The sequence below is a fragment of the Chroicocephalus ridibundus genome, chromosome 1 (genome assembly GCF_963924245.1).
Source record: "Chroicocephalus ridibundus chromosome 1, bChrRid1.1, whole genome shotgun sequence".
Classification (NCBI taxonomy): Eukaryota; Metazoa; Chordata; class Aves; order Charadriiformes; family Laridae; genus Chroicocephalus; species Chroicocephalus ridibundus.
In genome coordinates, this window is record NC_086284.1 from 80372895 (window position 1) to 80397684 (window position 24790).

A 24790-nucleotide genomic window follows, 5' to 3' on the forward strand; every position below is an offset into this window, starting at 1 on the left:
CTCTCAGATAGGCTTGGACAATATCAGGAAATCCCTCAGGTTAGAAACTACAATTACTATTTACTTTTCAGAAAATGGACAAACATTTATTTCATATCGTTGTTCCTTGCCTGCAGCTACCACTCTTATTCTGAATTTCTAAGTCTCATACACTATGAAAAAGAAAGATGGGATTATAAGAAAAGGCTGTGTGGTCCCTACATTATTTTAAAAACTGCAATTCTCTCAATAATGAAAACAGTTTGAAAAGCAAGCAGAGGGAACGAAAAAACATGATCATTACTCCTTTTCAAAAAAAAAACCAAAAACACAAAGAAATACACTTAAGCATTCCATAAAAAGTCAGGTGTTTGGATCTAATTATAAAAAGCTGTTGTTGAAAAATCATAGATATGATTTCCCTTATTTTTTTTCCTGTATTTAAAATGATAAAAAACCATTATGGCTAGAAGGACCCAAGACTCACTGGAAGTACTCAGTTAAGACAGTTGCACTTCTATCACTGACTTTCGAACTCTAACTTCAACTGGTATTGCATGTAAGAAACATGGAAAAAATTCAGTGTTTAGACAATTTTCATGACACTTCCTGCTTCTTGAGATAAATTGAAGACTGCAAATAAATATGAGGTGTCAATATTAGGAGGGGAAAAATTGGCATAAACTGTTTACAAACATAAACTTTAAATTACTAATTATCCCAAAAATCCAGGTGTGTTCCACACATATCAAAATTTGACCATTCGTGGTATGAATTTAAGCATCCTACAACTGAATGGACACTGTAGCCATTCAAATGTCAGAACCTCGAATGCAAGGGGGGTCATGACATACTCTCAGATAATAAAGCAACAGTTAAGTTTAATTGCAAGGTAGTGTGCCAGGACACTAAGTTGTTTTGTTCAGAAAGAGCCCAATGCCTAAAATATGACCGTGGACGACGATCACAAGACACATTTATTTGTTTGATAGTCTTTGTCTAATTGTGGCTGCAAAGTCTTAAGAAAATATTGTTCTTCAAGTACATATTTTAGGGAAGTGTACAAAAAATAGCACCGGTACAGTCTAGCACAACTGCTGACTAATTTCCAGCTTTTACTTCTGATATGACCTTGTAAAAGAAATGTAACACACTCTGGGTCTCTCTTTATTTCTTTTCTGCACCTTTGTTTTCTTGAATTCAGATGTGTTACTCCAAAGGAAAAGGTTATGATCTGAAAGAGGATGTTCAGCCCAGAGTTTCTGTAAGGCGAAAGCTCCTGTAGAGTAAAATTTCTTCTGCCTGGTGTTAAAAAATCATTTATGGATATAAAAATAAGAAAACACGCATACAAAGATCACCTGTTTATACATTTTTTTTTTAGGTTTGCAGAATAGACCTTTATAATTTGAATAAACCTACAAAATATCAAAGTTCATTACCTATTACCACTGCAAGATATAAAAATAAACATTTCTAACATGGAATGGGTCTAACTGCTCTCCAGTAAGAAATGTCAATTGACTAAAAAGCAAAATTCTTAAGGGACTCTATCAGGTCTTGTCTAAATATTAAACAGGGAAACTCACAGGTCTCATTCCTCTCTTTCTCTCTTCACCATTAAGCCTATGTGTGTGCCCTCCTCAAGGATGGAAGAAACTGAAACTCTTGTCTGAACCAACTGAGAAACTGTCTTAGGGACTGATTGTTAGGCAATTCGATCTCTTGAGGCTATTTAATGATTAGAATTTGATATCTTCCTGTTGTCATTCCAGTCTAAGAAGAGGAAACATTACAAATGTTACAATAACTAAAAACAGGGTGGGAAAAGCAATTTGAATTATCTGGGCATGTAGTCTCCCCACCCCAATATATTATATGGCTAAAAAAAACCCCAGTTGCTGCTCTATTATACAAATTCCCAGAACTGAATTACACACCAGACGCAGGCAGGACATTTTCATTGCATTATCTAGTTCAGTTATCAGGTGGCAATACTGCCTTCATTCACATGATAATGTCACAATTATGCACTCATCCTGGAAATGGGAGAGTTGAGTGACTACCCTCATTAACCTGAAGAAGTCTAAACCCACATCTCCCACCTTTCAAGTTACAAACATTAGATTTCAAATAAGGCTGGGATGGTTATGAGGACTGTGTGAAGCATTGTCAATCCTAAACCGAAACACTTTTTCTCTGAGATTCTCACCCCCGACTATGAGAAAACTGTAACTTTGCAGCCACATAAAGTTAAAACTCCCCTGGGCAGGTATTCTCACTTTCAAGCAAGCCTCATGCAGTTTGTAGGAGAATCATTTCATGAAGTACCATTTGGGACTGTGGATTATCTTTACTACGCTATCACATCATCAAACTCTTTACAATTTACTCTTCGCCTTAAATTTTCTTTCTTTGCTAGAAAGTGGAGAACTTCACCAACAGAAGGGAAGAATGCCCTCCAACTTCTGTTCCTGTGCTGTTCTCCTCCTAACTGAGTGGGCTTTCTCCTGCTAAATGCTGGCTTGAGCCCCCTATATTTAAGAGAAGAGAGAGCTTGTCTCAGCAAGACAAGTCTCCACAAAATGTTATGAAGGATGAGATCACCAGAATCACTCACTAGATCTTAGGAGATAATAACAAGGCAACACTACTATGAGGCCTGCTGCCTACCGCCTTCATCTTTCCTGACCAAACACTGCCTAGAAGACAGACCACGTCACATACTCTGCTTACTGTCCTGTCTGTGCTGAATTCATAATGAAGTGTGAAATTCGTAACTTTCTAGTTGACATAAGCACTGAGAGTTGTGACTTATATTATATACTGTGGATCCTTAAAAGCTAAGCAGAATATTACTATACAGAAGTCTCATTATGCATCCAGATCTTAGTCTGTTTATAGGCCAGTGCAGTAAGCACTGGAATTTAGGTCGAAGCAGTAAACTAAATAGGACTAGAGCACGGGCTCCAGCACTGTCCTGACACAGTATTCATACCTTCCAGCCAATGTACAGGCATGACGAGGGAACAGGACAGGCTGGAGGTTCTCCTCAACAGACTGTACAAATAAGGCAATTTTTTTTTTTATTTTTTTTTTAGGTAAGAAAGACTTTCACTATAGACGTGCAATCTATGCTATGCTATGTGGTCTTAGGAACAGAGAGCAGGGCCTGGACCACTTTATTTACTTAGAAACATAGCCTTATGTGCAGAACTAGACATGTATTTCCTTCCCACTGACAAATGCCTCAAGTCCAAAGTTGACTGTACCTGCTTTAATACAGTATACATTTTTTGCTTAAATATGGAAAATTAGGAAAAAAATAGAGGTTATATTCCCACAGAAAATTAATTAAATACAGCTGTCATTTTACATCCAATATGTTGACAAACCTGTAATATGAGAGGATGTACACCACAATAAGAACAACAGCAAAAGTGGGATTAATTTGTAAAACAACAATAAAAACGGAGTAAATATTAAGCAGAATCCAGTAACAAAATCTAGAAACCTAAGAAACAGACTTCTGAAATGCCATTCCTTTGGAAATGCAAAATCTATTTTTTTTTTTTTTACACAAAGTAGCAAGAAGATACAATTTTTTACACAAAGTAGCAAGAAGTAACAAAGAATAATTCCATACACACACAAGCTTGAAAAAGATGTCTCTATATCAGTTACTTTAGTTTTGGGCTGGTTTTTTTAATCATTATTTTTTCATCTTTATCTATTTGTTGCCAAAATGAGCAGGAGGAAAAGAACAGAAAGCTAGGCTGGGATGGGAAAACAAAAGGTGATTCACAGGTGATTTTCTATTCAGTCAAAAACTTCTTCCATTTCCAACCCTACTCTCCCCAAATGATAAAAATCAGATCATCTTTCATGGTCTTTTAACAATTGCAAAAGAAATCTCAGAATTACTAAGTGAATGCTTTTCTCTTAAGTAAAAAAATAAAATAAATTTCTCAAAATGATCTGCATGACAGCCCCTATCATTCTACTACATGCACAAGTTCAAAGCCATCTCACATTTAGTTAATTATATTTTCTGGCATCGAAGGCTTTTCAGAACTCTAACATAATATATCATATTTGCTTTGCAGTGTGTAGAACCAGTATCCAAGTAGAAAAGGAAAGCCAACAACAAAGTAGAAATTGTCATTTCTCCTCCTGCTCATCCTTCCACTCCCATTATTGGAAAGTTTCCATCTTTGCCTAGCATAATGAAAAGGCACCTCCTCTACTTTGGACGCAACACTAAAGCTTATGATTGTCTCACTAACTTTGTGCGAAAAAGTTAGATATTCTATCTAAACCAGAAGTGTACACTTCAGGCAGCAATTCTTCCTATTGTAATATAGGTATTTGATATTAAATATCAGTTGAAGCCAACCACCATGAAAACATCCTTAATATTATGTTTAAGGAGCTCAAGTCATTAGTCTAGATTAGACAGCTAACTGTCCCATAGCTGAAGTACAGTAAGATGATTCCTTCTCTCACCTCTTATCAATATATACAGAATTAACTCTGTAATCATGATGGATACACAAAGTTAAGAAACTCATCATTTTCCTGTTAGTTTGTCATGGTTTCAGTTGGGATGGATTTAACTTTCTTGCTAGTAGTTGTTGTGGGGCTATGTTTTGGATTCGGGATGAGAGCGGTGTTGATAGTGCACTGGTGGTTTTGGTTGTTGCTAAGCAATCAAGGCCTTTTCTGCTCCTCACACTGCCCCACCGGCGAGTAGGCTGGGAGTACATAAAACGCTGGGAGGAGACACAGCTGGGACAGCTGATCCCAACTGACCAAAGGGGTACTCTGTACCATATGATGTCATGCTCAGTATAGACAGCTGGGGAAAGAAGAAGGAAGGGAGGGACATTTGTAGTTATGGCATTTGTCTTCCCAAGAAACCGTTAGGCATGATGGAGCCCTGCTTTGCTGGCGATGGCTGAACACCTGCCTGCCGATGGGAAGCAGTGAATTAATTTCTTGTTTAGTCTTGCTTGCATGCACAGTTTTTGCTTTACTTATTAAACATTCTTTAACTCAACCCACTATTTTTCTCACTTTTACTCTTCTGATTCTCTCCCTCATCCCACTGAGAGGAGTGTAAGCAAGCAGCTGTGTGGTCCGAGTTGTTTGCTGGGGTTAAACCACACCAACTTTCATACGTGAACCAAGTTCGCATGGCTAAAATCAGGAAGAACATATTCTGCTATGAGTTTCTAATAAATTTTGTCTGTTCTTTCACTAGTTCTGCTGATGGTTGGTTAAAGATAATGCAGATGACTGGTAAAAAAATCAATATACAGGATTTAGGATAAAGTTCAGGTATTATCTTGCCTACAGTTAAATTCCTTTTTTCCTGCATTTATTATTATTATTATTATTCCCATAGCCTGTGTTATTTTGAAAACTCTGCTGCATGCTGTCTTCCTTGAACCAAAATCATATCTCAGTGAACATGTTTATCCATTTTCACCTAACATTATTCTTTACTAACATAGAGCTGATAGGTTTGAGGAAAAACAGTATTATGTTAGAAATGTATGGTTGTTTTCCTTCTGTCTCTCAACTTGATAGAAAATAAATTTCCTATGACTTTTTTGATGCAATGAGTACTATTTATGAATGACTTTCTAACAGGACCCATGCAACACTATGATTACTGTATTATTTAGCACACTCTACCTGTTTTCGCAAGACTGCAAAACTACATGGGCACTTTAAAAATTGCAAACAGATAGAGAAATGGACCATATGATTTTTCACAGATTTCTTTTACCATTTAACACATACATACAGCACTACTCTAACTGCAGTGTAGATTCATACATGGTATAAATTTCTTGTCATAGTTGAAAAAAGAGAACAGCAGAAGGTAAGCAAATCCACTAGCACCTTTCATAATGAGGAGAAATAACTTTAAACATATGATTTTGTGACAGAACATCATGCCCCAGTACCTTTCCAAGACCTGCCTCATTCTTGTTCTCTCCTGCTTGAAAATGTGTCATCTTATAAAACTGTCTTCCATCCTTTTCCTCTTTTGCACGTGACCTTCTCAGTCCCCTGTCTAATTCTAAAATATTTCTCAGAGACTGTACACCACTAGCTTGTTCTTTTCTATAAAACATAATTCTTTCCTATGGATCTTTTTTTCTCCCTAGTCATTTGTTTCTAACTTCCCTTTGTCTTTTTGTACATATATGTAAGATATATAGAGAAAGATACACGCCTATCAATTCAGTCATTGTCAAATCAATTTTTATTTTGTAAAGGGAATTTATTTCATTTATTTTGTAAAGGATTTCTGGTTTTCTTTTTCTTTTTTTTACCCTTTTTTTCTTTTATCTTATCCATATGGGATGATATTGCAGAAAAAATAGAGTACAAGATAATTTGCAGATGCCAAGTTAACTAGGAAGTTAACTAGGATCTATTTTTTCCTGCCCTTGGTCAACAGATTTAGGTCAAGATTGAAAAAAGTATACCTTGTCACATGTAAGGAGCTATGCCTTCCTGCGTGCTTCTACTATATCATCTTAAGAAATCTCACTAATAAAACATAATACCAACCAAAAATATCTATGACAAACTAATGCAGTCAATTAATAGAACAGATGGAGGTCAGGGCAAACAATTAAATCCCTTTGACAGTGGAGAAGATTATTCTACCTCATATTGGAGATATGTCAGTAATTCCCGTCTGATCTGACTTACACTTTTATTCTTCAAAATAATTCCTTCCATAATGCCTTATTTGGCATGAGAGAGACAGATTCATCATCTAAAGGTCTTGCTGACTGCTGTATATAATTTTTTTTTTAAAAGTGGTGGGAAAGTGCACATACGTTTTATCAGCAGTATTTTTACTGATTCCTAGAACAAGAAAATAAAATATCCTTTTTGGTTTTGTTTAGACAGCTGCTACTCTCCTTGAAGTCTGTTCCCAAAAAGGATGATATAACTATCACCTTGGCAAGTTGCTAACCACTTTCTTTTTGGAATTTAATATTGTTTCCCATATGCATGGGAGATAACCATCCAGGAGTCCTGATTCATTATTTCTCTGGCTCCGATTTCCTGGCATATTGAAATCTTATAACAATTACAGTATATTTGTAACAATTATCTTCCCTAAATTCTTGCACCAAGATAGTTGTATTTCTGGATGTCAGATCTGCACTGATAATACTAAAAACTGTAAGTGTTGTTGTCATATTCTGACAATATAGGTTACATACTTCATATTTCAAACAAAAAGGTTTGCACAACCAGAAACTTTGATTTATTTCTTTGCTTCTTTTTTTTTTCCCCCTGATTTCGATGATTTCCTGCCTTTACATTTTAAACGCTAAACCATAAACAACCTTAGGTAAAAATTGTTCAGCTAAGGATTTAAATGAAATTATCAGATAATTTTTCACAAAAAAAACCTCTGCATCAAACGAACACCATTTTGTTTTTAACTACAGATCATTTGGGAAAAAAAAGTCTGATGTTTCATTCCAGAACACCATAATCATAAGAAGCACAAATGTTTTGATAACTCTTCAACTCTTTTTAAAAAAATTAACTCATAACATACTATGGTAATATTTCAAAGGTAACAAGCTCAGAACCCTGTTGCACTAATACTATGCTAATATTTAAAAGAACTGAAAAGTCTACACTCTAAAAGACACTGAAGCTGCCAAGATAGTTCACTATGTAACACTTTTGTCCAAATAAACTGCTATTTTCTTTAAAAGTAGATATATGTTCACATGCAATAAATAGTATGTTTTACTCACGATTAGGTTATTATAGTAACTAGAAACAATAGTCACATGAATATTGTTGTTAACAAACAATAGCCTTCCAATTGGTTTGTTGAATACCTACGTTATCTTACAATAATTCAGTATCAGACAGTTCTTAAAATAAAATGTCATTGAAACAAGCCAATAAACTACAATTCCAATGAAAAAAAAAAAAAAAAGAGCTTCCCCAAGGATAGCTTGCATTTTCAAAGCAAATTGACATGGAAAGAGAGCATTTAAAATAAACCTTTTGGAAACTAAATTACAGCTCAATTAAAGTTCATTTGTGATCAGTTTATGCTGTGATATGATTTTAATTAACATGCATTGCAGAATAGAAAAATTTCTTTATAAGTTTTGTTGTATTTATAAGATTCCCAATTTTAATAATTTTCCTAACAGATCTTCATAATTCTGTCGAGTCCTGAATTTGAGATTTGGGTTTTGGTTTGGTTGTTGGGTTTTGTTTTTTTTTTTTTTTTAAATTCTCTAAAATCAACAGAACTAAGGTACTCGGAGCAGAATAACATTAATTTCATATGTACAGATAACTTAACTTCCTTCCAATTAAATTGCCCTAATCTTGGCAATGTGCATGCACTCACCTTGCAAAAAGCATCCCAGTGTAAAAGGACAGGAAAGCCATAACATGAGTTTTGATAGCTATCAGATCACCTTCAGAAAAGCAAACCTGGACATGGAGATAACTAGATAACTTTTGATTTTTAAAAAACCCTCTTTTTCGTTCCTTGAATTAAGAATCTATAATACAGTGCAAATGTTTTTCTATGCAGTGAAAATTAACTGGTAACTTTAATTGGAAATTAGCTACAGTAATAGTTATTTTCTGTTATACCACTCATTACAAAGTAGGTGTGCTTCATTTGCCTACTCATGCGTTACATCTGGGAGCTCTTTCTATTGTTTTCTTGGATTTACATTTCAGTTCCTTCTATGTGTATGTGTATCTTTTTTGGAGGGATGCATGCAAAATGGAAAAATAGTTTTTAGAGCTTTACGCAAAGCTTTCTGTATTTTATATTGAAAAATATTAATAAATTAGAACTATCTACAATGAAAGAAGGGAATTCAGATTATTGAAACACTTTAGTAATATTTCATAATTAAGAAAAAGTTATGCTCTTTGCAAGGGTTCTTGCTCTGTAACTTTACATGCAAAAGATATTAATCTTAAAGTCTATATACAAGAAGTCCAAATACACTTATTTTAGTCTAACATCCTATTTTGGTAACATTAATCAGGTAACAGTAGACTGCAACTCAGTAACAGTTAAGATTATTCATTATTCATAGATAATTTTCAAGGATTTGCATTTCATCTTTACGAACCAAATACATGACACGTGTCTACCCATAAGTAGTTACAGTGATATGACACAGCATAGGAAATATCACCTATGTACCTTTAAAGTAAAGCACAAATGATAGAAGCAACACAATTTTTCAGTGCAATTAACTCCACTGACTGCAAACTACATTAGAATTAAATGGGTGGTTTAGTTCCAGATAAAAGAGCTTTGTTTCCACCATGGAGAGCAAAACCACAATTTTAATACACATTTAGTTGCTGATTATTAATTTCTTACACCAAAAAAAAGTTGCAGATCTTTAAGATTATAACTAAGCACCAAATTCTGTCAGTTATTTGCTAAAGTCATATTAAAACATAAAAATTTAAGCTGGTTTTGCTAATATTGTGTGAATAGTTGTGTAAGCTTTAAATCCATGCTCATGCTGTGAGCACAGATGGGCAAATCTCCATCACTATTGATGCAGCTGCAACCAGGTGAAAAAACAAACAGTATTAGTTCATACCTGTTCAGGAGTAGTAGAGTCTACAATGCCTGAAAACAGATGGAATCTGAATTTTACTTGACCTGAATAGTTTCAACTACATACAAATAATTCTGAACTTTTATATCAAGCAGTGGATAACAATATTACCATACTTCTGTTGTGTTCCCTTTCTTTGGCTTTTTCCTTGGGAAAGAACAACGGAATGCAAAGCAGTATATATGAAATTAAATGTATTTTTTTGATAATGAATCTTGTAGAAAGAGTATTTTAGATAATTTTGGCTCCCATATTTAAGATTCAATAGAAAAATATGGTATATATGTGTTTTGTACATAATTTCAATAAAAAATCAAAACAAAATACTGCTGTAAAATGTACAATACCAGATATCTGGGTTTAAATTGGCATGCAATTAAAGCTAAATGTAATTTATATTCACATACACAAACAAACATATTTACCTTCAGAATCAAATAGTGGTTTACAGTTCTAAGATATTTCTACAAGCAGTTAGGCTTCCTGATGGCAAAAGCATTTTATCTTTTTCTTTTGAAAAAGAAAGAAATACGCCATCATCTTCCCTAGTCACTCAACAGCTGTGTCAATTTTGTTTTCAGGGCAGTGATTAGCGTAATTGTGGTGGATTACTTTCATTTGGCACAGAATAGAAATAATTCAGTATTTCTCATCATTAAAGAACTATGCTACATTGTTTCCCCAAGCTATGCAATACTAGGATTTTTTAAAGATACTTAATCAAATGAAGTACCCAGTACTTGTCAAAAACAAAACCCAGACTATTTTGCTCTCCTCCAGCCTTCTTTGCAACACCCACATTCCCAAATTCATTCCTAGCAGCATGGAACAAATCTGTCTCATTTTGTCAGCATTCACTTCACCTAGAAGACTAAGAAAACCTCAGAAGATCTCTTCAGTCCTCTGCTTCCCATGAAATGCACTTCCATGGGGCTGAGGTCACATCCAAAATATCCTGGGTATCGAACACAAGATTTATATTCCAAATGGTATCCAAATAGTCTTCATGTGACTTACTAGTTAACCTCAGAAGTGCACAAACTCACAGAGACCCTCTCTCTTGCATTGTAATGCTCTCTGAGGTCCAGAGCCACAGAAAGTTCCAGGTAAATTTTTAGATGTAACACTCAAAATCTCAGTAAATATTCTAGGCACCTGAAAAGCCCACTGAAACCACAATTTTATCTAGACACACAAAAATACACTTCTGTACCTGCCCAGATGTCCACCACCTCACACGTTTGTTCTCAGTTCAAAAACTAGGGGCAACTTTCCGTTTTTCAGTTCTAGATAGTAGGCACCTGTCTTTTTTCGCAAAATGAAGTAGTCTACCTGTGAGCTAGGGATTTAGAAATTTTAGTTAATGCAACCTAGATACATATCCAGAACATGGAAATACAGGTGTATAAGACAGAGTACGCAGCCCTTCTACACAGAGCTAGCAGATATGACACAGGACTTAAAGGACCCTCTGGAGGGGTGCTGGAAGTTTTATTCCTAAAACTGCACTAGAAGACCATTTTTAAGAACCCAAACCTCTGCCAAAGAACCAAAAGCCTTAATTCTCATGATTTGTTTATCCTGTTTGATAAACAACCTCGAACCATGGCTAGCACACACATCCATGAAATTAGCTGAAAATAGCAATGAAAGTATTATTCAAGAGGTTTCAGCTTTATATAATTTCTTAAAAATTCAGAAATAAAAAAAACACCTTTGCGATTCTGTCATTACTGATTTTCCACCTATTTTATCCCTGTTCCAGTTAAAATGCTGAGCTGCCTATAGTGCTACCTTGTAGTGCTATATGTGTGTTAAAACTAATCAGTTATGTATGTACTAGGCCATTTACTTTAATATTTTACTTTTTTCATAAGCATGCATAGATAATTACTGTTTGTTATTATACAGACAAATCATAAAATCATAGACTGGTTTGTGTTGGAAGGGACCTTAAAGATCATCTAGTTCCAACCCCACTGCCATGGGCAGGGACACCTCCCACTAGACCAGGTTGCTCAAAGCCCCATCCAGCCTGGCCTTGAACACCTCCAGGGACGGGACATCCGCAACTGCTCTGGGCAACCTGTTCCCGTGTGGTTGTGGTTTAACTCCAGCCAGCAGCTAAGCACCACGCAGCTGCTAGCTCACCACTCCCCTCCAGTGGGATGGGGAGGAGAATGGAAAGAAAAAAAAGTAAAACCTGTGGGCTTGTGGGTTGAGCTAAAAACACTTTAAGAGTACATCAAAGGAAGAGATTAATAATAATAATAATAGTAATAATAATAATACATAAAACAAGTGATACACAATACAATTGTTCAACACCTGCTGACCGATGCCCAGCCCATCCCTGAGCAGTGATCACCTGGCCAACTACCGCCAGTTTATATACTAAGCATGATGTCATATGGTATGGAATATCCCTTCGGCAAGTTTGGGTCAGCTGTCCTGGTTATGCTCCCTCCCAGCTTCTTGTGCACCTCCTCGCTGGCAGAGCACGGAAAGCTGAAAAGTCCTTGACTTTGTATAAGAACTACTTAGCAACTTGCTACTTAGCAAGTAAAACATCAGAGTGTTATCGTTATTCTCATACTAAATCCAAAACACAGCACTATACCAACTACTAGGAGAAAAATTACTTCTATTCCAGCTGAAACCAGGACACACTGTCTCACCACCATCATTGTATAAAACTTCTTCCTTATGTCCAATCTAAACCTACCCTCTTTCAGTTTAAAACCATTGCCCCTTGTCCTGTCAGTAGGCCCTGGTAAAAAGTCTCTGCACATTCTTATGAGCTTCCTTTAGGAAAGGCCACAGTGAGGTCTCCCTGAAGCCTTCTCTTCTCTAGTGTGAACAACCTCAAGTCTCTCAGCCTTTCTTTACAGGGGAGTTGTTCCACCCTCTGATCACCTTTGTGGCCATCCTCTGGACCCACTCAAGAAGGTTCATGCCTTTCTTGTGCTAGAGACACCAGAGTTGGATGCAGTAATCCAGGTGGGGTCTCATGAGAGCAGAGTAGAGGCAGGGGAAACTACCTCCCTCGACCTGCTGGAAATGCTTCTTTTCATGTGTCACAGGATATGACTGGCTTCCTGGACTGCAAGTGCACATCACTGGCACATATTCATTTTTTCAGCCACTAGTATTGGCAAGTCCTTGTATGCAAGGCTGCTCTCAATCCATTCATCCTCCAGTCTGTACTGATAGCGAGGATTGCCACAACACAGATGCAGGACCTTGCACTTAGCCTTGTTGTACTTCATGAGGTTCTCATGGTCCCACTTCTCAAGCCTGTCAAGGTCTCCCTGGATGGCATCTCTTCATTGAAGCGAATCAATTACACCATTATCTTGGTGTCATTCACAGGCTTGCTGAGGGTGTACTCATTCCCCCATCCATGTCATTGAAGAAGACAATAAACAGTACTGTTTCAGTATGAACCCTTGAAGGACACCACTCATTACTGGTTTCCACCAGTAACCAATGTAACCCTTGGTTTCACAGCCTACATTATAGCCAGTATATGTAACAGATGATCTAGATGATCACAGAGATCATCTTCTGTCAGTTGTTTCTAAAAGCAACTTAAACTGCAGTGTGCAGAGCTCAAATTAAGTCATAGGGCTCCAGGAGCACACAAAATCTTCCTGTTACACTGAGCTATTCCTTTTATATAAATACTGAGGAAAGTAATTGCTGAATGGCTACTGGGAAGGTAGAGAGATATTTAGTAAAAGATGCAGATCATCTTCCCTTGCCATACTACTGAGTCATTCAAACAAACATAATATATCGTGGTCTTTTAGTTAATAATGAGGATGCAGTGTGTTTTGAACCTTGACAGGATGAGGACAATGGCTTACATGTAATTGATTTACACTGAAACCTTATATTCAAAAGCCTTACTGTTCTTCGAAAAAAAACAACACTGATGTACTGATGTTTTCTGAAATCTTTTTTTTTTTAAGAATTCAAAGTTCCCTGTAGAAACTGATGTAACACCGCTACTTGTTGTCCCGTACAATAGATTTAAATTATGAGTCACAGCGATAAAACATTTTCAAGTTCAAGCATTGCAGATAGTAGTAAAATTTGCACCCTGCTTCTTTGAGTTGAACATGACTCAACTTTAAAAATCATCTCTAATCAAATAAATGAGCTGCCTATGCAAAGCACAGTGGATTATTTTCTATTTCACAGAATCACAGAATCACACAGAATCACAGAATGGTTTGGGTTGGAAGGGACCTTAAAGATCATCTAGTTCCAACCCCCCTGCCATGGGCAGGGACACCTCCCACCAGACCAGGTTGCTCAAAGCGCCATCCAGCCTGGCCTTGAACACTTCCAGGGATGGGACACTGACAACTTCCCTGGGCAACCTCTTCCAGTGCCTCACCACCCTCACAGTAAAAAATTTCCTCCTGACATCTAATTCAAATCTCCCTTCTTTCAGTTTGAGGCTGTTACCCTGTGTCCTATCACTACACTCCCTGATAAAGAGTCCCTCCCCATCCTTCCTGTAGGCCCCCTTTAGGTACTGGAAGGCCACTATAAGGTCTCCTCGGAGCCTTCTCTTCTCCAGGCTGAACAACCCCAACTCTCTCAGCTTGTCCTCATAGGAGAGGTGCTCCAGCCCTCTGATCATCTTCATGGCCCTCCACTGGACCCACTCCAACAAGTCCATGTCCTTCTTGTGCTGAGGACTCCAGAGCTGGACACAGTACTCCAGGTGGGGTCTCACCAGAGCAGAGTAGGGGTGCAGAATCACCTCCCTCAACCTGCTGGCTACGCTTCTTTTGATGCAGCCCAGGATGCGGTTGGCTTTTTGGGCTGCAAGTGCACAGCTTACTTGCTTACTCATGATTCAGTGAACTCCCATTAGCCGTCCAGTCTGTATAACATGAAATTTCACAATTTTAACAGTTCTTCTTTGTTGTTGTACAGTGCTTTACACAATGTAATGTTCAAATTAATTTTCGGCAAAATCAGTTGTATTTATGCAATTGTTACTTAGATAAGAATACTTCTTAAATATGTAAGGCAATCATGACTCATACTTTTATTTTCCAATGGACTTCACCACTGAAATTGCATTTTAACAAAAAAAAAAAAGTCATTAAAAAATTGTCAAACTATCTCCCGAATCTCCCGAAAACTTTTAGTAAAACTAATGATATTAGGTAAAAGTGTTAAAATTATTCAATTGCGTTGCCGCTTGAAAGTAAATTTAACGAACTGCGATATTTAGGTGTTTGTTATTTTATATTTGAATAATATTTGCAAATACTTCATATTCACATTTCTTATTTGGGTTCTGCAGAAATCCACGTATTGGTGGAGATCATTAGAGTTCACCTACATTGAAGTACTTTCAGTCAGTCATACTGAAACACATAACCAAATATTGCAATAAAAAATGAATGGATACATCATTTACTTAGAATTCAAATGGAGGTAAGGAATCCTCTATATTCATTAAAGAATCTGAATATCTCTACTTTTAATGGCAAACACACCACAATATCAGCGATGCAATGAATTTGCTAAGGTTAGATTTACCAGTACCATTTCGAAGCAAAGCAACTGATGCAACTTAATTTAGATCAAATGAGCCACAGTTAACTACATCAGATTTAGGATTTCAGAATAGTCTTCCTGAATACAAATTTATCATAGAATCATAGAATTTCCTAGGTTGGAAGGGACCTTTCAGATCACCTAGTCCAACCATCAACCTAACTCTTGACAAAAACCATCACTAAACCACATCTCTAAGCACTATGTCTACCCGTCTTTTAAATACCTCCAGGGATGGTGCTTCAACCACTTCCTTGGGCAGCCTGTTCCAATGTTTGAACACCCTTTCAGTGAAAAATTTTTTCCTAATATCCAGTCTAAACCTCCCCTGGCGCAACTTGAGGCCATTTCCTCTTGTCCTATCTCATGTTACTTGGGAGAAGACACCAACCCCCACCTCTCTACACCCTCCTTTCAGGTAGTTGTAGACAGCGATAAGGTCTCCCCTCAGCCTCCTTTTCTCCAGGCTAAACAAACCCAGTTCTCTCAGCCGCTCCTCATAAGACTTATTCTCCAGACCCCTCACCAGCTTCATAGAAAGATGTGGAACATCCTGCAGATGGAACATCCACATCTAGACAGACTCTGGTTAAATCCTGGTTAAATTCCCAGACAGTAGGTAATAACTCAATTTATACTATTTAAATATCTTGAAGAGGATGCAGTTTCCAATTTGGAAAGCTACTGAAATGTTGAGTATCAGCCTCAATTAATACACATCACCAGAACATTAGTTCTGGGATGTTCAGCTGATAACTTCATTAGTTGATCCTGTTTATCAATTATGTTTCAATATGGAAAACACACCTGCTATCTTTCTAAAAGGAACAACTTAAAACTGAGTTCTTTCCTTCTTTCTGTTTCAAAACTGAGACTATTAGTGGGAAGAGTGTACATAGTGACACATAGGCAATGTCAGCACAGCCTCTACATCATAGTATAGGTCTTAGGAGCCTACTTAATTCATAGATTTCAGTCCATGCTAATACTTCACCAAGAGAGAAAAAATGTGGGCAATAATTTTATTCCATCTAAGAGTGTAAAATACAGTGAGATTCTGAAAAGAAAACTAGAAATAAGAGTTGAAGGCCCTGCTTAACCGGAGGTTGGACTGCTCAGCTGAGCGCACTTCCACTTACAGCCATAAACCCTGAGAAGAGGAAGCAAACCAAAAATTCTGATCAACAGCACTGAATCCCAAAAGCTGAAAAGTAGGTTGAGAAGAACTGACAGCTCTATGAATGAGAGTTATATTGTGCCCTGATTTTCCTCAGAGAATTAAGAACTGATCCATTTCCTAAACCTCCCAAGACTAGAGTTGGAACAATTTATTTCTGCCTTCTAATATGAAGGCTTTATTATTCCTTCACATTTGTTATCATAAATGATACAAGACAGAACGCTTGATCAGAGTCTGAGAACATGATCAAGAATCTGACAGTATGTGGCTACATCAAAGAAACTACACAGCACCCCACAGACTACCACAGGGCTCCATCTGCACTCTCAGCTGTCAGGTCGGGGTTTTAGAACAAAATTCCACCATTTAAACTAGCTTATATATGTGATGGAAGATCAAATTCTGAGGACGAAGCATAGGCCATTTGTTTGCTTTCATTTTTATTGCTATACTATTCACTGCCAACAAGCACTTTTTGCATACTCTAAACATAAATTGTCATTTTCTCTTCTTGAGAAAGATCATTCTGATCATTGGATTATGTGGAAGAATTTTAAATGGAGTTCTGGATGAGAATCACAGCAAGAAAAAAGTCAAAGTGATCAAAGCATGAGAATTTCTTTCTGCATTTCTCTTAAAGATAAGAGTACAATATACCAAAACTCACAGTTACAATCTGCCTGAGCTACTGTATCTAGTTATATTTTTGAACCAACACTGACAAATGACACACACCATTCTCAGAGTTCTTCTGTTCATCCAAATGGATCCCTATTGCCTGCTGAAAATGCATCTTCAAAGTTAAGTTTGGCTTGGATGCTACACTTCCCTAAAAGCCTTCAGATCCATTTCAATTTGTCTCTTGAAAAAATTCTCATAGGAATATAACCTTCTTCCAGACAAAATAACAAATTCCTTAACATGTATTGCCATATTTCTGTTGTGTATTTTTTGAGAATCTTGGGGTTGGCACTTGAACATACATGTTTGTGGCTACATATAATTCAGAAAATTATCAAGCAGAGAAGCTGAAATAAATTGGACGCAAATTTACAACTTCACTTTCTACTCTCCTTGGTTTTTTTATGCATAGTCCAATTATTGCTTCATGTGAACAAGGAAATTTTCAAAAGGCACAGCTGGCTTCTGATGTCCACTAACTTGCAGTGGGAGCTAAAAACCAGACATCAGTAGGCTCTGTCTCACTTTTCTATTTTAATTTTGCTTGCTTCCCTTTCTTCTCCTTCTCCCTGACTTTCCCTCTGTGCATTGTGAAAAAGAACAAAATAAAATGCCAATAAAACAGTGAAAATTAAATCACACCATCCCTCAGTTTCCCCTCCAGACTCTCCCCAGCTTCTGTGGTTTATGTCAGTGTACAGTGATAGATCTTGAGACGAGACTTTCTCTCCCTTCTTGGAACGTGACTGTGGCTAATTCTACTGCAATACAACATAAATCTACCACAAATTGTTAGTTTCAAAGACATTAAGTGGTTATTTCAACTCTGAATACAGCTTTGTATTCTTTATATCATCCTTGTATTCCTTGTACCAGTTACTTGCCTTTTTCCCGAAAAAATGTCACGACTTGTCTGAGGAGAGTAAGTAATTGAATCCTATGCATAGTATTCATGCATATGTGTACTATTCACTGTAGTTACCATTAAGAGTTCAGCTATGATCATGATCAGCATGGATGCTAAACTATTAAACAGGCTTCTGTTCATAAAATGTTTTTCATTCAATTACATTTAAATTGCTACAAAATGGAATAAACATGATTCAATGATGCAAAAATCACAGGAGTTTTCAAAGCTGTTATTTTCTTTGTCTGATTTTTACACTTCACATAGGGTTACCCTCAGATCTCATAACTAACCTGTCATACTTTGAATTTTTTCTTATTCACAACTTTATTATCACATCACATATATTACTATTCCTTCTCCTTGAATTTAGGACCCAATGATAACACTGAAATTGAAATATCATTGTACCGCATCTAGCACAGTGATTACAGAAAGTCACATCTGCTTCAAAGTTCATAGAGCATATAAAGTGAGAAGGAAGAACTACGCGTCAGAGATACTTTTCTGGTCATTTGTACATGTCTTCCCTTCTCATTAATGAATGCGTTAGGCACAGTATGAAGGAACGGTAATTAGTTTATTCTAAGATTTTTTTATAAATGGGATATATATTCTCACACAGATTTTTAAACTAAACCCTTGTCACATATTTCATATTGATATCATACAAATGTTTATATATGTGTATATATATACACATATATCTATATATATGTGTGTCTGTGTGTACGCTATGTATTAAAGTATGTTCCTATATTTTCCTAATAAAACGAGAGGAAAAGATTTTTATGGTCACAATATGAAACAGTAACCAAGCCCCTTTATTTATATGGCCCCATAAGAACTTTGGAACCCAACCTTGTTTTGCAAACTGAAGACTGTCAGCTCTATCTGGTACAGTGTGTCCGGGAAAACCCAAACCTTACTCAGTAGCAGTGCCACATTAGCCAGGTTTAATCGCGCATCTTTTAACTACAAACTGATTGGTATCAGTCAATATTTACAGAACTGAAAAATAGTAAAAATTCATGCTTATCATGAATAAGCACATAAACAGCATTAATGTTTAGAATGGATTGTATTCCATGTCTCATTGTATGAACACATGGCAAACAAGCATTGTAATCGGACATATATATTGCAAAGATATATTTCAAACACATTTAAGAACACCAGCAATAGAGATTTGCTTTCATTTCTTTTATATATTTTTGCAGAGAACAGAATTGTTCTGAAGATACTTTTAGTACTTACCACTGTGTCGTATTTTTGAGAACGCTTCAGAATTCCCCCATAGGAGGCAGCATGATTTCATTTCAGATATAGCAGAAGTTTTTCCTGTTAGGAGGAAATATATAGTGCTCTTATTTTAAAAGTTATTTAAAAGTTATTTATTAAATCATAATAAATAATCATAATACTAATCATAATACTAATACCCAGAGAATAAATACATACATTAATCATAGTGTATTGGCTTCTGTTATAAAAAATATTAGTAATATTTTTTCTTTGCAGATTGATCACTGCTACAAAAATATGATTTTTTTTATAACTATACACCACAAAAGTAAATATTTTGTGGAAAAAAAGCTAAGGCAAGCACTTAAAAATAAAAAATAAAAAAAAAATCACCACAAAATCTTGGGGTTTAGTATGTTTTTATTATTCCTATACCAATTATTTCCCTAAATATATATTATACATATTAAAATATAAAATATAAAAAATCCAATATGAAAATATATTAAAATATAAATATTCACATATTTTTAAAAAGCTATTTGACTATTATTTTTCTTTCCTATGTGTAATTCAAAACTGTAGCTTATACTTCAAATGACATTTCAATGGACAGACTGTTTACCAATAGTCTATCCATTTTAGATAGACTATGCAGATAGACTAAATACCAATATTTACCAACAGTCTTCTCTGTCAGGACTATCTTGAGACACTGCAATTTAAAACTCAAACCTTAATAGTGTTAAGAAAGCTATTTCAGGTAATTTGCATAGGTTCCAAGACTGTATTAGCTGAAATACTTCTCTTCCCTCAAAGGCCAGCAAAGTTGATTTTATGGCATTTATAGCTGCACACATTTTGCAGGGGTAATTCGTGCACTTTTTTTTGTTGTTTTTTTGTATCTCTCAAAGTACCAAGGCACTTCATATAATTTTTTATTTTTTTCATTAAATTGGTCAACACAGAGGAGCATTTTGTGTGAAAAATACCATTTCAAAACAAATTACAGGAGCAAGAGTGAGGCCATCAAGTATTCCTATTAGCTTGCTAATACATCAGGCAAACTTATCATTTCTGAAAAATTACACAATTCGTTTGACCACAGCATAGTGCCTATTAACACTGTAGAAACACTTCTGCAATAAGCTGACAAATATGTTCCACAAACTTATACGGCTTTCATGGTCCACCTGCATCAGTAGAAACAGGCACGATTTCCAGATAACAGATAAAGTGTGGGCTATCATCACAAGCAATGTATCTATACATACACATGCATACAAACACATTCTTTCTGTGTATTCATTTATACAGTAATTTAAGAAATAAATTAGCTTTTAGCAATAAAGATCCTAAGGTTCATGACACTGAGTTTTCATCTTCTATTTCAGAAAATATTCCCATACTACTTGAAAAAAAAATAATCAGATTTCAGACTTCACTTTTGAACAAAATCAATGGTGTAAATGAAATCAGGCTTTAACACTTACTTGCTACTGGCAGATTCCACAGGCTTAATCACACTGAATAACTTTTTCTCATGAATAGTTTTGCCTCACTACAGCCACAGCACTCCCTATAACTGCAATTCATTTTAACACCTGCAAACACAGGCCTTGATTCCATGTAAAGAAGGTGATTAACTTGAGAAACTGGAAATAAATACCAGCGGATGGATATCTGAATAAATGGCTGAAAGGGAGAAATTTAGGAATATGGAAGCAAAGCGAAATTCCTTATGAATAAGCAACGTGTGAAACACTCCAGCTAAACTGTGAAAGTGTCCATCTGGACACTTGCTGCAGGGGAAGCCTGGCAACACCGCAACTTTTCATACACACCCGTTGAGGAATCAGAAGTTGAAGTTTAGGGCAATCTTTATTCTGAGCTACAGTAATGTCTTAAATCTCTCCACATGACAGTGGCACTTTTACTGGAGATTGCACTGCTCACGTAGACTTTGACAGCCATTCCAATTATCCAACAGTAGTAGCTGATTAAACCTAGGATATAAGAAATAAGGAAGGATTTAAGGAATGGCTGGAGAGTGAAACTATACTAAGGCTGACAGAGCTTCCCTTCTCAATTGTTTTAAACTTGCATTTCCTTATTTCAGCAGCCTTTATAGTTTAATTCCTGCTACTAGTCATGTCAGCTTTGCTGGTAAACATGGGGATTGTATTTACTGTATGTCCATAGCACCTAAATAGTCTCCAGCTTTGAAGCATAAAAATGAATGAAGAAAGTGTTTCTTGCGAACTAGGTTTTCCAATTTTATCTTTGTACATATGTGCTTATCCTTTTCACCTTTAGTTTGTCTTACAGATCTTCTAATTCTCCATGGTAGATTGATTTTAATTGTAGATGACTAGATTACAGTTTAGACTTTACATATTCTAGTAAACCACACTGTTCTCTCTTGACCATTTACAGGTCATGTTTAGACTTTATCTCTGCAATAGTCAATTGCTCTCAAAAAAACAACTGCAAATACTGCACTTCCTTTGTATCCATATGCTTTTGGGGCACATGGACACACGTGAGACAAAATAGAGAAGCCATGTAAATATATTTTTCTTTTTTAAAGTGTCATTTTATCTTCATATTTGTGACAACTGATCTCCTCATAATTATAAAAATTTAAGAAAAATGTTCAGGAAATTTGTCAGTCCTTCTAAGCACATTTTCCAGAAGTCTAAAACAGGTTTTCTCACCAGTCCACAGACTCAAAGGTGACAAATCTGCTAGTGCTATAACGACCCATTTTAATGCTAGTCAGTTTAAGCTTACTTAATTGACTCATTTCTCAGAATTATCACAACAGTCTCTGATTTTATAGGTGACACAACAACGAGTAACTAAGGCTGATGTTCTGTCATCATATTTACACAGTTGTCTTAGTCTTTACCTAAGAAATAAAATCTCTGTCTCATAGAAATTTTGTTTTGTTTTGTTTTAAACATGATGACCCACTCTCTCCAGCTAGCCCAAAAACTTCTGACAGCTGTTGTCAATACCCAGATATAGGCTAAAAATATTTGTTTAGTCTTTGATGCTCTATTTTATTCATCACGATGACTGGACTAATGTAATTAACTTCGGTTTGAGCAGACAGGTTCATGAAGTCTCTCTAAGAAAATGTACCATTTGAAATGCAGTCTAGCATCTTTAAATACATCTTTAAATCTGTATCCCTTTTTCCCAATGGTACAGCTTCATATCAAGTTCTTTCTTTTGAACATTTTGATAATAAAGTCTCTCCACTGCTAAATTCAAGAATTTCATACGTAGTGACACATTCTACAGCAATAAAATTTTAAAATTTTTTGAACTGTAAGTAGAAAATCACTGAATAAAGAATGGGTAAATGCATCTGTGCAGTTCTGTGATGTTCTCCCAGCATCAACAGCCCAGAAATCACCATATCAGATAAGCAGATGTTGCTATTTCAACTGTTTTTTGCCTGGACAGTTTGGGAGGAGGGGGGTGTTCAGAAGAGGAAAGCCAGCTAGAGGTAGATCTCACAGGAGGAATAGGATGCAGACCAGCTAGAGGAGTATCAGAGATATGCAAATGAAATTAGCTTTCTCCCTAATTTAGGCATTTGAAAGCTAAATAACTAAATCTGACCTCAGGCTTCCTTTTATTTAGTGAGAAAAAATAGGCATCCTGAATGGCATGTCTTATTTATCTCCATGAGTCAAAGAGTGTGGGCTTTAAGTAAGAAAACAAACAACCCACTTGCCACATATACCAACTGAGGTAATGTTGACTTACAGACATCTAAGAAATAAGTGATGGCATCTTATCTTCTTTAGTTAAACCAAATGTAAGTAAGCATCAAATAACGCAAAGCCAAATGTAATAACACAGTGAAATGTAACTTCTCCTTTGCTAAACGTGCAGTAACTCTCTCTTTGCCTAGGGAGAGGAAACTTCCAACAAGAAAAAGCTCCCATTTTGGGGATCCCTTTTTCCACTTTAATCAAAATCAGCAGACCAGAACAAGACAGGAAGCCACTCATGCACACACCCTTAAATGAACATATTCCAAGTTCTATTCCTTGTCTTCAAGCAGATCAGAAAGATATGGTGGATACTGTGTTGTTTCTTTCACCCTCTGACATAGTAGTTTCCTCACAATTCTCTGCTCATCTCTTTCTGCTCTAAATAGTTAAACCTATGAACCTACCTGTGTCTCTGATCTTGATTCCTGCCTGTCCCATAAGGATCACCATGTGGTAGTACGCTCAGAGAAATCAGGAAAAAGAGACTGACACTCCTCTGAAGTCAGAGGTAAGGGACGGTATCCTCAGCCACAAGCAACTAGAATATCCCACAGAAAAGATGGGTGGCTTCAGGGAGAAATGACAAAAAAAAGAAAGAATAGGAACGTATGAATATGTGGCAAGGTCTACAAGGTCAAGAAAAATACTAGCAGAGACCAGAGATGAACAGAGAAAGCAGGCAGAACAGTCTAACACAAACAACAACCAGAGACCGCTCTTAGAGAACATGAGCTACTACTAAATATACAACCACAGCAGCAGAGGAACGATAACACAGAAACAGAAAGGCTGAGGCCATCTCCACAGGATGCAGACCAGGGAGGAGGAATGAAGCTGTTCATAAGGCACATGTTCATAAGGCACTACAAACAAGTGATATGAATTTGCAGAGGTCCCTATTTTTTCAAAAAGTACTAACATTTCTTGAAAAACCTTCTTGACTTCAGAAATACGTAGATATGGGTCTTTGCTAATAAGACTGGTAAAACACAAGTTCATTTCTCATGTGGGCTACATCAGTATCACCATGAACTACCTATCAAAATAAAGACATTCTGTGATACAGCAGATAAAGCAGATTAAAAAGTCCTTAACAGAAGAATGAATGAGGGTAAATATTTGAATAGCATATAATACACATTTCATTAGAAAATTTGAATATTTTTGCAACACCTACAAGTGGAAATCTAAAGGATGAAAGGATGACAATATCAGTACAATGAGATTCCAAACAAACCTAATAATTAATACTACAGGTCAAAAACCTGAAAAGCTCCAGAATAAAAAATATGCTGAAGGAGAAAAAAAGAAAACCAATAAAAAACCAAAACAAACCAAAACCAAAACACAACAAGCAGGCTGGAAACAAAGACTTCAGACTCAGTTTGAATCAGAACAAAACAAAAGAAATCTGAAGAATTTGCAAACTGCTATGAGAAGTCAGGAAGAATTAAACTCATGAACCCTGGGCCCAAAACAGCAACACATGCAAGAGAAATGCTGATGATGCAGAAGGATTTGCCATGTTAAGAAATTCTGAATGGTAAATGGAACGATAAATCCCCTTAGGGGAACTCGAGGCCAGAAAGTAGCAATGCCAAGAAAGCATGTAGAATAAGACACGGTAAAAACGAAGGACATAAGAAAGGCTAAATCTAAGGTCAAACAGAAGGGGAGAAAGTGCCAGTCCTGTGTCAAAAGAAAAGGTTGATTCTCAAGTCAGGGATAAGAGAAAGGCCAAGCCTGAGATTAA

The 24790-nt window shown here is 36.2% G+C and overlaps 1 protein-coding gene across 5 annotated transcripts in view; it reads right to left on the bottom strand.

Annotated features, from left to right (window-relative positions):
* NLGN4X (neuroligin 4 X-linked) overlaps positions 1–24790 on the bottom strand; it is a 189334-nt gene that overhangs the window by 139551 nt on the left and 24993 nt on the right. For 3 of the 5 annotated variants that reach the window (XM_063341143.1, XM_063341113.1, XM_063341137.1), the window contains exon 2: positions 19259–19342. The gene's annotated coding sequence lies outside the window, so the exon portion shown is untranslated. Of the gene's footprint in view, positions 1–19258; positions 19343–21090; positions 21227–23441; positions 23573–24790 lie in introns of those variants that run through there. The other 2 variants (XM_063341129.1, XM_063341122.1) reach the window with 2 other exon arrangements.